Genomic DNA, 16,246 nt, shown 5'->3' on the forward strand with positions numbered 1-16,246 from the left:
TCTTTGCACTGCCAGCGTACACCCCCAAAGCCCTAGAAAGGGTACACATTTTTGTTGGTTTTGTCCAAAAAGAGGATCTGATTATCAAAGGGCATGTCCTCTATAGGGAGCAATGCCTGAATTTTGCAGCCAGGATGCCCTGCTCATGGTCACCACCAAGGCCATCATTCTGGTTGAAGCATATGTTATGTCTAGCATGGCCACCCAGGAGCCTTTGGCAACAAATGACTGAAATTCTCCCTGGAGGTTTCAGGCAGCTGGTCTGTAAATTCAGACAGACGTCTAATTTACAAAATCGTATTTGGACAACAGCGCCTGCTGGTTTGCAATCCCCATTTGCAGGTAAGAGGTGGTACAAATCTTTCTACCCATTAAGTCCATCCTTAAAGAGGTCTTTTTCCTTAGGAGTGGACTTCAATCTGCCCTGTCAAGCTCTGTCATTCATGGCAGTTACGATGAGTGAATTAGGAGCTAGGTGGAACCCCTCAGATCGCTTCATCAAGACAAAAGTAGTGTTTCTCCAAACACTTTGTCATGGGTGGCACTGAAGCTGGTGTGCTCCAATTAACCTTTGCAGACTCCAGGAATGCCTCATTGAGTACGAGAGGCCACTCTCCTGAGGGAAGATGGCTGAAGGATGTCCAACAACTTATGGGTATTCTCCTGCAGGAGCTCCATCTGGATGTCCAGGGAAGCAGCCATGTACTGCAAAAGGTCCTGGTAGGCCTTGAAGTCCTCAGGCTCAAAAGGGGAGGAAGAGTCAGACACACCCGAGTCACTCGGGGATGAGGAAGAGGCAGTTAACTGTGCCAATGATGGGTCCCCTTCCTGAACAGGCAGACATGGATGGGGCAATTCTAAAGGCTCCCTGAGGTAAGAAGGGGGAACAGCTGGCACCTGAAATTGTGGCAGGTGAACAGCCCCAGCCACTAACATGACTGGTTATCTTGTCTTAAGAGTTGGATAAGGAGCAACTCATAAGTTCCATGGGGGCAGCTGGACATAAGGGTAAGGTCTTGGTGGTCAGCAGGCACCAGGCCACAGGCCCCCATCCTGACCAGATCTCGGTACCCATGCTGCTCCATGAACAGTCCCAGGTGTAGGCCAGGAAATGGAGAGTGGGAGAAAGATGCTGCCCTGGATACCAAGAAGTCTTGAGATTCTGGGGATAAAGGTGGAGCCAGCCTCGACGGTGCAAGCAACCAGTCAGACTCACCCATAGCGAGGGACGGATCGTTGCCAACTGCTGAAACACCTCATCTGGCCCAGGATAGTCCTCAACCGTCTCCAGTGCTAGAACTGGTGTTGGTACTAAAGCTAGTGGCAGTACCGAAACAGCCGACAGTACCGAGGTAGGGAGCAGGTAATGCTGCCATGGTAACACCAGCAGAGTGGAATGCACTGATGCTGAGGAGTTTCCCAGTGCCAAGGAAGTCCCTTGTGCCAAACCCAACACCGGACTCACTTGCATGGTCTGCAGTAAAGAAACAGCAGGCTGCTGTGCGACCAGACCCAAAGGTTCAGTGGCCTGTCCAGGCAGCAAAGTTGTGGATCCCATAGCCCTGGCTAAGTCCTGGATCAAAGGAGACCTCTAGACGGAAAGGCAGAGGAAGTCTGCCGCCACATGATATGCTGTCAACATGGACACAGTTGGCACTGGCATCACCTTTGTCAGCACTAGATCCAACAGACACTCCAAGGCCACAGCCTGAGTTGACGGTACAGAGCCTCTCACATCCCTACATGGTATCAGGGAGCAGTTGGAAGGACATGCTTCATCCCACATGCCAGCAGCAGCTGTACTCTTCCTGGAGGAGGAATAAAAGACACCATGAGGACTGGAGTGGTTTTATGAGATCTTTTCTTCGGCACACTCAAAGGAGAGCAATTTTTTTCAGCCAGCACCATTCACTGAGATCAAGGGCAACCTATGACCGAAGTAGGCCTTGGCAACGAAGCAGGCCTCATGACAAAGGTCTCTAGCCAACTGAGTCAATTTTGTGAATGATTCACAGATCAAACACCACTCTTTGATGTGAGCCTCATCTAAGCAGATCAAACACCTTGTGAGAGAGTCATCATTGAGGATCGCCTCTCACCTGAGAGGCACATTTGAACCCTGGTGAGGGCATCACCAAGGGAAAACTAACTAACACGAATACTAGGGTATTACTAACTATATACAACTAGAACAACAAAGTCCAAAGATTCTGAGGAACTGTTAGGTTAAGAATCACAGAGCTCCAGCTCCAATCACAGGTGATAAGAAAGAACTGAAGTGGGTCGGGCAGCACCACCTCATATAGCCAGGCGAGGGGCTACAGCCACAAGGCACAAGCACTACACCTCTATGGATACTGCTAGACAAAACTCTGGCTCTGGTGCACTGGATATGCAAACAGTTAAGTGGAATATACAGCTGCATCTACTCAAAGAAGAACTTCAGTGGTCTTTTACAAGTCCAACATAAATAAAATTGAGGGAAAAACTGGACTCAGCTGAAATTCAAATGGCAAAGAGAAGACCACTAATAAGAACTAGAATGGATTTTAAATATTGTTGAAAGAAGTCTAGAACTTCTTGAAAACTAACAACGTTGCAGCTATATCAGGATTTTGGATTTCGATACAGGAAAAAGGGGCAAGCTGTTATAAAATTATATATAAAGTTTTATATCATTGGTTTTAAACAGACAGAGACAGACCCCTCTTTATCCTGAACACTCAACACATCTGTCTGTGTAGAGAAGGCCAGATTGGGAGAAATACGTTTGTAACTCCCTCTCATATGACACACACAATTTTGTAAACAAACAAACCAGAAGTGTTATATTCTCCCCAGACTTGACCCCTACAATTATAAGCAATAAATATTAAAATGGTCAAAAAACTAGTCTTCAGATCAAAATTCTGTGCCTGCAACAGTTCTATATCTAGCAAAACTGAAGGCACTCCTACAGCACAGAAGCTTTTTCTGGGAAATGGAGGTAGTGCACTAGGAAAAAAATTACAAGACTGAAACTGGGGCTCAACTGCCATCCTCCTGTGTGGTCCTTATAGGCTTTAGACTTAAATAGATGCTACAGAAGACAGTGCTAGGGAACACCTAAACAGAGTAATTACAGTGCCTGACTCCAGCCACCACATAGTGCTGCAGCAGTAACAATTCAATTCTCCATCCATAACCTCCTCCTCTGTCAGTTGCTTCTACCTGTACAACAGAGCAGAAGAGAAGATGACCTTCTCTGCAGAAGCCTTAGAAATGAGTGATAGTAGCAGCAGCTCCTCACAGCCACAAACTTCTGGGCAATTATTGCCAAAAGGAGGAAGGATGAGAGTGGAAGCACGGAGAAGACAACATGAAACTGGGGAAGAGGGAAGGGAAATAGTGTAGAGGTGATACAACCATCCTCCCCCTGCCCCCACCCCCACCCCCAGGAAATGTGGAATGGGTGCAACTTCAGGAAAAGATAGCACTCCCCAATCAAGTATGTAGCTGTAAAGGAGAAAGGAAGAACCATGACTTTGCATTAAATATGTCAAAGAACTACTTAGATTTGGGACTATAAAACTACTGCCATAAAAAGCTTACTTCACGGTATATATAAAAAACCCACCTACATTAGATTCAATATATTTGACCATTTGTATTTTCTTCCCTCAGAAAAGAATACATTACCACCACCACAAGATGAACATAGTAAGGTGTTCATTTAAAATGAAGACATTAAACACAAGTTAGTTACTCAACAGATTGTGAGACCAGTGCCAACAAATCAGGAAATTGGGGACGCATCTTAGGCCTCGTGAAGGAAAAAAGATACTTTCAAAAGGACACGTGTCAGCCAATGTGTTTTAATTAGGGCTGTCAAGCGATTAAACAAATTAATCGTGATTAATCACGCTGTGAAACAAATTAATCACGCTGTTAAATAATAATAGAATACCATTTATATAAATATTTTTGGATGTTTGCCACAATTTCAAATACTTGTACATTGATTTCAATTACAACACAGAATACAAAATGTACAGTGCTCACTTTATATTTATTTTTATTATAAATATTTGCACTGTAAAAAACAAAAAACTGTAAAAGTTTGACAAGAGGTGAACAATTAATCTGCCTTCTATGCAGTATCCTAATTCTGAATGTGACAAACAAATAACCAGAAGGCTGTGCAGGCACAAAGTAGAGAGAGATGTCTTGAGCTTCAGAGGAAAAGGTGGGTGAAGCCTGAAACCTCTCCTAGTCAGCCGCTGCGCTGCATCAGGCAGCGTCCCAGATAGCATGGCTAGAAGAGGACTTGGCCCCGCCCCTTCTCTTCAGGCTGTGGCTCCGCATCCTCCACTCCCCAACTGGGCCGGTTGCTGGAAGGCACTCGACCCTTCATGCCCCTCCAACAAATTGCCTGTGGACCTTTTGTCATAGTATAATTCCCAAATCTGAACCTTAGCGTCCAAAATATGGGTACGAGCATGAATTTTCCTAAGCTTAATTACCAGCTTAGATCTGATAGGCTGCCACCAATCAGGACTTAGGTAGAGTGCCTGATAGACTCTGGTCTCCCCAAACCCTTCCCTGGGGACCGCCAAGACCCAGATTCCTTGAGTCTCACACCAAAGGGAAATAAACCTTTCCCTCCCCCCTCTTTACCTCCTCCCAGATCTTTCCCGCCCTGGGTATATTAGGAGATCACCGTGATTCAACTCCGTGAATCTAACACAAAGAGGAAATTTACCTTTCCCTCCCTCAGGGCAATACAGATTCAAGCTCCTTGAATGTGACACAAAGAGGAAACTTATCCTTCCCTCCCCTCTGCTCTCTTTCCCTTCTCCCCACCAATTTCCTGGTGTACACAGGTTCAGCTCCCTTGAGCCTTAACTAGGTGAAAAAAATCAAACAGGTCTTAAAGCAAAAGCTTTTAATAAAAAAGAAAGAAAAAGTAAAAGGTTTATCTCTGCAATTTAGATGGTAAACAGTTACAGGGTCTTTCAGCTTATAGAAAATGGATAAACAGCCTTATCCAGAAAAAATACAATTTAAACTATTTCCAGCAGACTATACATTTGCAAATACAGAAAAACAATGTAAAAGCCTATATTGTCTTTCTACCTCTGTACTTACAATTGGAAACAGAAGATTAAAGAGCCTGGAGATTCGTGTGGTCACTCTCAGAGCCCAGAAAGAGAACAGACCAAGAACAAAGGACCCACACCCAAACTTCCCTCCACCCAGATTTGAAAGTATCTTGTCTCCTGACTGGTCCTCTGGTCAGGTGTTGCAGGTCACTGTTTGTTAACCCTTTACAGGTGAAAGAGACATTAACCCTTAGCTATCTGTTTATGACACCTTTGATTAGTAAATGTCTGGCACATTTTTTCAGCTTGCATTAGAGGCTAGTTTTATTTGTACACTTTAAACTTGAGATAGCTCAATTTATTTGTAAAACCAAAGATGTAAGTTAAATTCCCAGTGATGTATGCCTACGGCAGTAATTTTGAAATGTTACAGCACAAATACCACTAGCACTTATAGGAGATGTGAATACCTAATAGAAATCTCCTTTGCTGGGGGTGGGGAAAAATCATTCAACAATATTTGGAAATGGAAGTTCATTTTAAAAGGTTGAATAATTTGCAGAGTTCTGCTATATAGATACATGCATGATGTCTACCATTTCAAACTTTGTATGACTATATATGTTTAGGAAAAGAAATTGTACATCAAATGCCCACAGAACACTGCACAAATGCAATATATTAAACTGATTACTTGCTATAGAAGTCATTTTGTTTTCTGGACAATGTTTCTAAAGATAGGAAACATCAGGAGGCAGCAATTCCTAAAAGTAGATAAATTTAGGAGAAGGGAACTTTTTTGTTAAGAAGTTAGACAAATCTACTGGAGACCTGATGTAGGTTCAGATTTAGGATAATGGGAGGATAGGGGCAGAAAAGGGAGGTAAACAACAAAACAACAAATATCAGGCTTCTATACTGACAGCTCACCGTAGGCAGATGCAGCTTCAAAACTTGGGTTTCTGTTTCTAAACCCTTTTCCTCTTCCTGAAACAGAATAAAATTCACATTTTTGAGTTACAAAAACACTTTGTTCATGTGCTGCCATTAACATGCAAATTCTACAAATTAAGTGTATGTTTTAGTACTACATAAACACAGCTCTAATTCTTTCCTTGTACTCCTGGCATATATCCCTACCTAGATTTCACACAAATCCAAGACTCCAAAGCCAAAACTCTCATAAAAGTTTTCATGTGTTGCCTTGTAAAGTCATCTTAAGATTTCTATAAAAGGATGCACGCTAAAAAAAATAAGAAAAATATTTTGGATAATTATACATTTAAAAAATGTATATAATGGTGTAACAATATAGATTATGGCATTTGGAAAGTGTTTCACCTGGCAGCACAAACTGGTTAAACTGGTTACACATACTTCCACAAATTCCTAACTAAGGAACATCTGCTACAAGGCAAGTGTTTTCTAAAAGACAAGATATCATGTAGCTCCTCCATACAGAATACAGAGTTTTATTACTATAGGCAATCTAGTTACCTAGTGCTAGTTGAATAATAACCCCTTGTATGTTGGATAAATTGAAAATTGTTGAATTCATACTCATGAATAATTACAGTTTAGAAAATTTCATCAAAATGCACCATATTCCATCTTTTGGACTAAATGTTATACAGAGTTTTGGAACTACACTTCTACCCCGATATAACGCTGTCCTCAGGAGCCAAAAAAATCTTACCGTGTTGTAGGAGAAACCGCATTATATCGAACTTGTTTTGATCCACCAGAGCACACAGCCCCGACCCCCGGGAACACTGCTTTACCACGTTATATCCGAATTCGTGTTATATCGGGTCATGTTATATCAGAATAGAGTTACATTTCTCTCCTCTCTTTCATCAGAGACAATGTTGGAATCTACACTAATGAAGAATAACTCACTGTGTGGTATTTTAGATTAGAATACAAATATGCTGAGAGATGTTTCCTTTTGTTTCTTTAAAGAGGATATTTATAGAACTTCTCAGAAGCAATACTGTATAAATATAGGTTATTAGGATTCTCTCCGTCATTTCAAGTTTCGTTATATTGCAGATTCCTCAAAGGCAACTCAGGTGTTATCCTGGTTTTAACTTTTAAAACACTAAAAAATTACTAAAAATTCATCTAGTCAATTTTCATAGGTTGGCAGCTCCTTTCTTCTGTCATTATTATTCATACACACACATAATAAAAAAGTATTTAGACAGTTTCTCCCATATATACCGTCACCCATAGAGCCTCTGCTGGCAACCACAGTGAAACTCTCGCCTGTTAATTGTTTTCTGTGTTCCAGTTGTGCCAATGCAGGCCATAGGACATCAAGCCACTCAGTCACTGAAGGATCAGTAATTTCACACCTGTGTGTCCTTCAAGCATTTCCCAGCAGCCCCTCTTCAGATGATGACTTCCACATTTGAACAATTAATATGAAAGCTAGACTAACACAGGGACCTGCTTGCACTGTTAATAACTAGCTCCTTTGAACCAGTATTTAAAATGGTGTAACCGCTCACATAGGCAGGACAAAAATTTTGTTGCCATTATTTCAGAGAGCAACAAAATCCTAGTGCAGGCAGGTGTACTGATGCCGCAAGAAGAGTGAGATCTAATTCAAAAGGACTTGCTTGACACTTGCATCCTTTTAACTATATCACATCTGGGATTGGCAGTAGGCATCCTGCCCTGTAGCAGATGAAAAGCATCCTCTCTCTCAAGTCTTCCTGTGTGGCCCACCAGCTCACCTTAAAAAAAAGTTTATAATTAAATTCATGAACAGTGAAGCGCTACGGATCATTTTTAATGACTTCCTTAGTAAGTAACTTAATGGCAGTGCTTAATTTGTAATGAAAGAGGTGCCAGTGCTCAGCCCCAGCAAGCCCTGGATCAAATTAAGCACTGGCTGGGCAGCCGGAGAGCAGCGGCTCCTGGCTGGGTGCCCAGCTCTGAAGACAGAGGTGCCACCAGCAGCAGTGAAGATGTAAGTGTGGCATGGTATGGTGTACTGCCACCCTTACAGATCAGCAGCTGCTGGCTGGGAGCCCAGAGGTGCCAGGGCTATGAACTTTCAAGCCTAGAGGTGCAAGAGCTCAGCCCCAGCAAGCTCTGGCATGAATTAAGCACGGCTTACTGGATCTTAAGTTCTCACAATAGCATTGGCTATGATTGAGCTAGGACATAACTCATTTGTTCATTTGTGATGGAAATTGAGCCAAAAATTAATGTGAATGGGACTAAACATTGCAAAGTCGACAGCAAAAACGAAGCTATAAACCTAAACTGGACAGCAGAATTTCTTATTATGCCACCTCATTTAAATGCAACACCTTTGTGTTTAATATACAAACTGTGTCCGTCTGTAAGGTCGTCAATGTGAGGCAACACTTTGAATCAAAGCAGAGTAACTTTAACACGGCCTATCATCCTGGCAGTGTTGCAAGACATGACAAAACTGAAAATCTGAAGTTTTCGTATCAAAACTCAAAATGTCATTCTCACATCAGCGACTGTATAGGAAAAAGCATCAGCTGCTTCTCTTCGGATACTGTTGGTACTAGCTAAAAAGAAACAACCTTTCCTGGATGCCAAGCTTGTGAAGGAGTGCAAGCTGGAAATGCTGGAGGAGCTTTTTGCCAGAGATAAAAACAAAGATGACACTGTGAACTGTGCGATGCAAGTTCCCATCTAATTCGATAGCAGTGCAATGTTTGGAGGTAATTTATGAGGATTGTTTATCAGCACTGCTTTTTTATTTGAAAAAATGCTAAATATACATCTCTTGCAGTGGACAAATAAAGTGATTTAAGCGACACTACCCAGCTATCACTGTTTGTTAGATTTTATGATAATGAAATTTTTCAAGGAAGAATTTTTGGGCTTAATACCATTAAAAACCTACACCACAGAAGAGATCATTTTTGAAAAGTTAAAAGGACTTTTTTGAAAAAGAAAAAGAAAAAAAAAAAAGGTTTAGATCTGCAGAAAGTAAACTTGCTTGTTACAGACAGAGGTCCCTCCATGACTGAGAGCTTTGCTTTCTGTTTGGCAGCAATATACCCTTCATTCAATATATATCACTGCATCATTCACCAGACTGTCTTGTGTGGTAAATTGTCTGGGGACTAACAATGGGTACTGTGATGAGATTAGTGAACACTTAACTTCTAGATCGCAACTTCGTCTTTTTAAAGCTCTTTTACAAGACATTTAACCAAAAACAGTGACCTCTTGCAGCACAGTAACATTCGCTGGTTAAGTAGGGGGCATGTGTTATAAAGGTTATGCATGCTTCAAAAAGAAATAATAGAATTTCTTTCAAACCAAAAGACCAATAAGGCCTGCGAGTTCCTGGAATTTATTAATGATATCCTCTCTATGTCACAGGTAGCTTTTCTGTGCAATATTACTGGTCACTTGAATTCCCTCAACTTACAGCTCCAAGGCCATGCAAGCAACACTGCGGATCTGTTTGAAAAAGTGCATGCCTTTCAAAGGAATCTTCAAATCTTTCAGATAGACAACAGAAAAGATGTTGCACTTTCCCACACCGCATGTTGTCGTTACACATTAATCTTCCATGAAAACGAAGCAAGAATTCCTAAACAATCTGATCAAAAATTCTAAAATGCAATTGAGAATTTTAAAATTCCAAAGGATTCACCTTTGTTTGTTCGTGATCCGTTTGTAGTCTCTGCCGATGGACTTTGCCCTTCTGAAGCAAAGGACATTTTTTATTCAATTGATGAAGGTCCTTTCACTTAGAAAATTATAAGGCTCCAGAGCTCAGATGCCTTGAAGGCAAAATTCAGAGAAGTGGGACTTCGTGTTTTCTGGACTCAATATGCTGACCAGTTTCAGAATAACCAGAATCTAGCCATCTATCTTTTAACGATATTTGGATGTCTCTGAGAATCTGGGTTTTCTACCATGAACATTACAAAACAAAACAAAAACAATACTGCTATCACCTGACAGATGAGCCTCTTCAAACCTGTGTATGTGCCTTGCCCTGACCTCTTACAAATCCCTCCTCAAAAAACTTGTCAAAAATCAATGTCACCTCCCCCATTCGATATTGTCACAAATACAGGTAATAATGTTGATTTATAAACTTGGTTAAAAGACAAACACTAATACTTACATTGCAATAAAGGTCTTTATTGGCAGCTGATTTTTTTTTTTTTTTGCCTTGTCTTGTCAGCCTTCTATGCAAATAGCCCACCTCATGTCATAAAATTCTCAAATCAACCCACAGGTAGATCTAATTGACTATCACTGATGTAGAGTTTAGACTTCTTTCTGCCCACCTAAAAGGACAGGACCATTCTGTTCTTTGTGTGCCACTATTTACAGAAGCCGCAACTGTACAACCCAAAGGTGTTGGTTTCTGGCAGTCACATGCCCTGCTAAAGACAGCTACCATCATCACCCTCTAACACAACATGTTTGTTTGTCAGTTCTTCCTGCAATACCATATCATCTGCACTATGCAGGTGACCCTGTGAACTCTCCAGCTAGCATTTGGTGTTTGATGCATTCTTTCCAGATCCCATAGCACATTCAAGGGATTTCACCTGCTTGGCTGCTCCAAGATTAAGACTTCCAGTCAGTTCACAGAACAGACAGGTTTATTTCCAAGGATTGTGAGATAGGGGTCATGCCAAAGTCTAATGAACTAGGTCTTAGATACTGGGGCATGCCTAGACTGCAAAACAAAAACACCACACACACCCCACAAGAGCGAGCCTCAGAGCCTGAGTCAACTGACAGGTCACAGGGCGAAAGACAGCGACGCAGATGTTCCTGCTCAGGCTGGAGCTCAGGCTCTCAGATCCACCGTTGTCTCCAGGGTTCAAACTGGGTTCAAACTGACTATCACATGGTGGGGTGTTTTTAAGGGGTAGGGGAGCAGATATGGGGGGGTTGTTGGGGGTTTTTTTTTGGGGGGGAGGGGTAGTGTAGTACTCTAGAGGATGTTTAAGTGCATCCCTAGTTTAGATGGATGATTTAGACCTTGTTTGAATTCCATGTGAACAGTTAATATTCTGTTATCTGTTCCATGGAATCAAGTACTTCACCCATCAGAGTTGGTTACCCTCTCCCCTCAGTACACAAGAGTCCACTTTCCAAAAGAATTTCTGTGGACTGAGTCTGTTTAAGGCACAGAACCTCTGAAGTTCTTCTTTGGTGATCACAGCTCATAGAGACTGGACAAGCTAGTTATTTTAAGTAGGAGACTAGAGATCTTCGATCTGATTGCTGCTACCATTATGACAAACGCTAATAAGAGGTGGGGGGAAATTATGACTTATCTGGGTAATGGAGCACAAGCTATTTCATCTGCCTGAATTTTCCCCTTCCAGGCTTAAGCCACTCTAGAAAAATGTAAAAGTAGTTAGCATTCATGGCAAGCTAAGTGGTCACTAACTTAATTTTGTGCCTCAGATTTTACTTATTTTTGTGGTCTAATAAATCTTTAGGCAAGACACTGGAGTCCAGGGGATGAGAGGAGAATTTAGCACAGCTGCAACTGTGAAGTCAAGCCTTGGGAGTTTCAATCACAAGGAATTATCCTATGTGGTTACCTTTTAAGTCTTTCCAACATTTAGCCAAAGTCAGCTTAGCATTTGGGGATTCCCAACAGGATCACGCCATCTTGTGAACGAGAATATGAATCAATATCATTTTTCAGGAAAGAAACCATTCCCTTTACATCGAGAAGTACTGGAGAGCTGCTTAATGAGAGTCTGCCATTTCACAAACACATTTTTAATGGGACTTTCTGGCGTTCTTAGACAATAGCATCCTGAGTGGAGCATCTATTTTCTCTTCCAGCACCTCATAAGAGTGCACACTTAAGTGATATTTTGCAAAATGCTCTCCTTCCCCAGATTAGCTCAGTCAGTGTAAACTGGCCTGAATCATAAAGGTCAGGACTGCTTGGATCCAGGGCTTTGGTTCTGGACAGCTTCTAGTTTAAACCAGGATATTCTGAGTTGAAGTTTCAACTCTGACCACATATTAGATTAATTATTGCAAGACATAGCACAAAATTGCTTCAAGTCCACTATGGCATAATGGAGGTATTGAGGTGGACAGAACGACAGCCTAATGTTAGGGAGTCTGATAACAATGAGTTCCTTAGATGAAAAGTCAATTGTAAAAAAAGTTCTGCATTTTCTGAGCCTATTACAAACTGCCTTGGGGGGGGGGCGGGAGAGGAGAGAAAGCGCTAATATTACAAATTCACATCCTATCTAGCCTGGAAGACTGTATGATGACTGAAAGAAAAGGGAAGAAAAGAACTAGTGAAATGATACCACCACAAAAGCTGAGACAGTGAAGATTCATATACTGTGACGGTAAGGAATTGTTTAATGAGAGTGTTTGTTTAAACACTTATGTGATGATTCTGGTTATGGTCAATTAATGGGTTTTAATCTTAAAAAAAAAACGTAACCCAACCCCTTACCCTTCCATGTCTTCTTTATTCATTGTAAAGCTGCAAATTTTTCAAAAAAGTATACCCCAACTACATTTAAAAAAAATCCTTTGCAGGTCACCATTAATTCTTAAAGTTATGTAAAATGCTAATAAAGGACTAGAGCTTCTTGACAAGGACAATGTTTATAGGAACATTTTCAAATATGCTACCTTATACACTATTTTGAATATTCAGCATGTAGAAACTACTCTCAAGCACGTGGAAGAAGATGGTCCCATTGCACCTCCATTCCAGATTACCAGTTAATATCCATTCCACAGAAGAATATTAGAAATAAAACCCATATAAAAAGTTACTATAGATAATCTATTTTTCTAAACATGAGGAACTCCCTTCTAAAACAAAGGTATACCAATATACACAAAAGATATTTGTTTGTTTTTGATGAAGAGCTGGTCTGAAATGGAGTATCAACTAATATAAAAACTAGATAGATTGTACCTTCCACATTCTGGGGGGGGGGTCGTCTTAAAAACCTAGACTAACATTTTAGTAAGAGAAAAATGCACCAGTAATTAAATGTGGGACTCCGATAAATTCTGTGTCTGCTGAATGTCACTTGCTCATTTGATTTATAAATCTACGCGGGAGCACCCAGGATATTGCTGCGCCTAAGTTGGCTCCTTCTGAAGTCAATGCAGAGCTAAACCAATCCTAAGTGTTTTTGAAAATTGTACCCTTATTCAGGAAGAGGGGTGGAGGCAGCAAACCATCTCATACGCCCTGAGTATCTCTCCAAGGGTTTGGCTACACTTGAGAGTTAGAGCGCATTAAAGCAGCCCCGGGTGCCCTAGCTCACTACCCATCCACACTGGCAAGGCACATAGAGAGCTCTGACTCCAGGGCTAGAGCACTCCTGGAACTCCACCTCGGCAAGAAGATTAACACTTGGTGCGCATTGGACGAAACGTCCGGGCGTCAGTGTGAACAAGGTGTTGCATTACTGCGCTCTGATCAGCCTCCATAAAAGTCCCATAATCCCCTTAAGTCAAGTGGTCACTCTTGTCATTGTTTTGGAATCACTGCAGGCATGACGATATGCCCTTTGAAAGCTTCGTTTCTGACATTTGGCATGCTTATTTGCTCCGAGACAAAGCAACCATTACTGTGGAATGCTGTGTGAGAGAGAGAGAGAGAGAGAAAGATGTGGGGGGGAGGTAAGGGATCTGTTGCTGTCTGAATTTACAAGACAGCATGCTGACTTGCTCCCAGCCCCCCAAAAACCCACTCTCTCCCCCCACATACACACACCACACTCCCTGTCACAGTCCATCCCACCCCCCTCATTTGAACAGCACACTGCAGCCACTTGCACAATGCACTGCTCTCTGTGACTGTTGCAAGAGCTGCTAATGTGGCCACCCCAGTGCACTTACAACTGTCAGTGTGGACAGATTGCAGCGGTTTCCCTACTGCGCTCTATGAAGGCAGGTTTAACTCAAAGCACTCTATATCTGCAAGTGTAGCCATGCCCCAAGTTCCTGAAGTCCTAAGTCCAAGTTTTCAAAAGTGACTAGTGATTTTGCGTGCCTAAGTAGAGGCATGTTCAAGAGGCCTGATTTTCAGAAGGTAGGGGTTCACCAGTTTCTTAAAAATCAAGATCCTTTAAAGCATCTCGATTTGGGCATCCAAAATCATTAGTCACTTATGAAAATGTGGCCCCAGCATTTTATATAAGTAGCCAAGTCTTTATTGTTCTATTAACATCCAAGAAATGCATCTTGGTTCAAGACAGAAGGTGTGATATCTAGGATATAATGAAGTGAAATATAATTTCCCAATTGTGGAAAAATAGCAGGAATTTAAAGCTCAAAGCTTGATTCCACCCTGATACATGGTCTGGCAAGACCTGCAATAAAGCAGAGAGCCAGCAGCTCAGTGAGACACACTTGACCGAACAGCTGGCCACTAAGAATAGGCTTACAAATGAGGAGAAAATTGGGCACTGAAGAAAGCAATAAAAACAGAACCCATAAGAACACTGAAAATTTTGCTGACATCCTTTGCTTAACTCAGCTTTTATGGACAGCACAGAAGTAACATTTATTTAAGCATACAAATTCCAGCCCAAACCCTTCTCCAAACCAATAGCCCCAAAGCAGTTCAGAAATGACAGCATTTACACTGGGGACAGAGACTCAACAACAAAGTTTCTATTTGATAGCTAGTAGTTCTGATAAAGGATTAAGGTTGGGGAAAGAAAGCATTAATCTGGTCATGCCCACTACTTAAAATTATTAGCTTCTGAATTGCAGGGTGGACTTTTAGACTTTTCCTGGCTTTGTTCAGACTGAAGGAGCCTATTCTGAATCCTGACTCAGTAGGGACATGATAGAAGTCTTTTCAAGATGATCAACAAATAGGACAAAAATCCAGATTTTTGTCCTTTTTTGCTTCTTTACATAGTAGACCTGAATGACTACTTTCAAAAAATTATTTTTCTACTTATTTCTAAACATTAGAAATTCAGGTTTTAGAAGACGCTTCAGGAATGTTTCCACCAACAAATTTTTCAAGTTTCCCCACCATTGCCAATGCTTTCTGCTCCAGCTGCATCAGCAATTTTGGGAGCCCTTGTATGGACAGGTCACCAACTGCTGCAGATATTTTAACTCCTAAGTCAGAGAATGCTTGTAACAGCGAGCATCCTAGCTACATAAAGTTCACAACATGACTAATCATGGTGATTCTGAATAAGTAATAACAAAAAGTGTTCCCTACAAGAGACATCCCCTAATAAAGACTAGAGAACCAGAGATTTCATCATACCATAAGTCAAGAATGAAAGTTGAACAATTGGAAAGGGAAGGGATTTTTAGTTTCAAACTCGTTTGCTTTTGTTAGCAACTGTACTCCCTTCACACTGAACAACAGTTTGGATACAGGATATCTTTGTTCAAGATTCAGCACTCCCAATCCCTCAATTTAAATGTTAGAACTCACAACAAACAAGAAGTTTTCAAGTAAAACCAGACCTGACATTTCCATGATAAACGGCGAGCCGAGAAAAAACAATCAAATGAATAAACCACCACATAGACAGAAACTGCCAGGCTTGCTTCACACACCATAAAGCAGCAAAGAAAGGAACAATTTCAATTTTAAAGAAGTCCTCTGGTGCTAACTTTTAAAACAAAAGAAAAGACAGAAAGGATTGTGCATTGGCACTCGACTGGGACTCAGGATATCCAGGTTAAATTCCCAGCTCTGCCACAGACTGCTTGTGTGATCTTAGGCAAATCACTTCCTCTTTCTGTGCCTCAATAGAATGGAGTTAACAAAACTGCCTTTCGTAGGTCTTGACTATGTAGACAGTAAGTTTCTGGGGGCTGGGAATGCCTCTTACCGACAGATAGTTATACTGAGGTCCCCAATCACAGGGCCTATAGCCACTACAGTAAGAGGTGATAAATAGTAAGAAGATCTTTACTATCATTTCAAAGATATCCTGCACTCAATGTTTAATTCAACACTGACATGGATGAAAGAGGAAGTATGTGTCTTCTTTTTGCTGCTTAATGCATAGGTAGCAGCCTTGAATGCTTTTCTCACCCCTCAAAAACTGGAGTGAGGTAGCATTTCCTACTTCTTTTCTAACCCTGCAAATGTCAGAAGTCATTGTCTTCCTTCTTTTATCAGTTGACTCCTTGGAAGACTAGACAAG

General features: G+C 41.4%; 1 protein-coding gene across 4 annotated transcripts in view; it reads right to left on the bottom strand.

Moving 5' to 3' along the window:
* The window catches only part of TANC1 (tetratricopeptide repeat, ankyrin repeat and coiled-coil containing 1), a 197,949-nt gene that overhangs the window by 146,159 nt on the left and 35,544 nt on the right, over nt 1-16,246 (bottom strand). For 2 of the 4 annotated variants that reach the window (XM_050969158.1, XM_050969155.1), the window contains exon 2: nt 6,012-6,068. The exons of the other annotated variants lie outside the window; for them this stretch is intronic. The gene's annotated coding sequence lies outside the window, so the exon portion shown is untranslated. The remainder of the gene's footprint in view (nt 1-6,011; nt 6,069-16,246) is intronic. 4 annotated transcript variants of the gene reach the window in all.

The sequence above is a fragment of the Gopherus flavomarginatus genome, chromosome 10 (assembly GCF_025201925.1).
Source record: "Gopherus flavomarginatus isolate rGopFla2 chromosome 10, rGopFla2.mat.asm, whole genome shotgun sequence".
Lineage (NCBI taxonomy): Eukaryota > Metazoa > Chordata > Testudines > Testudinidae > Gopherus > Gopherus flavomarginatus.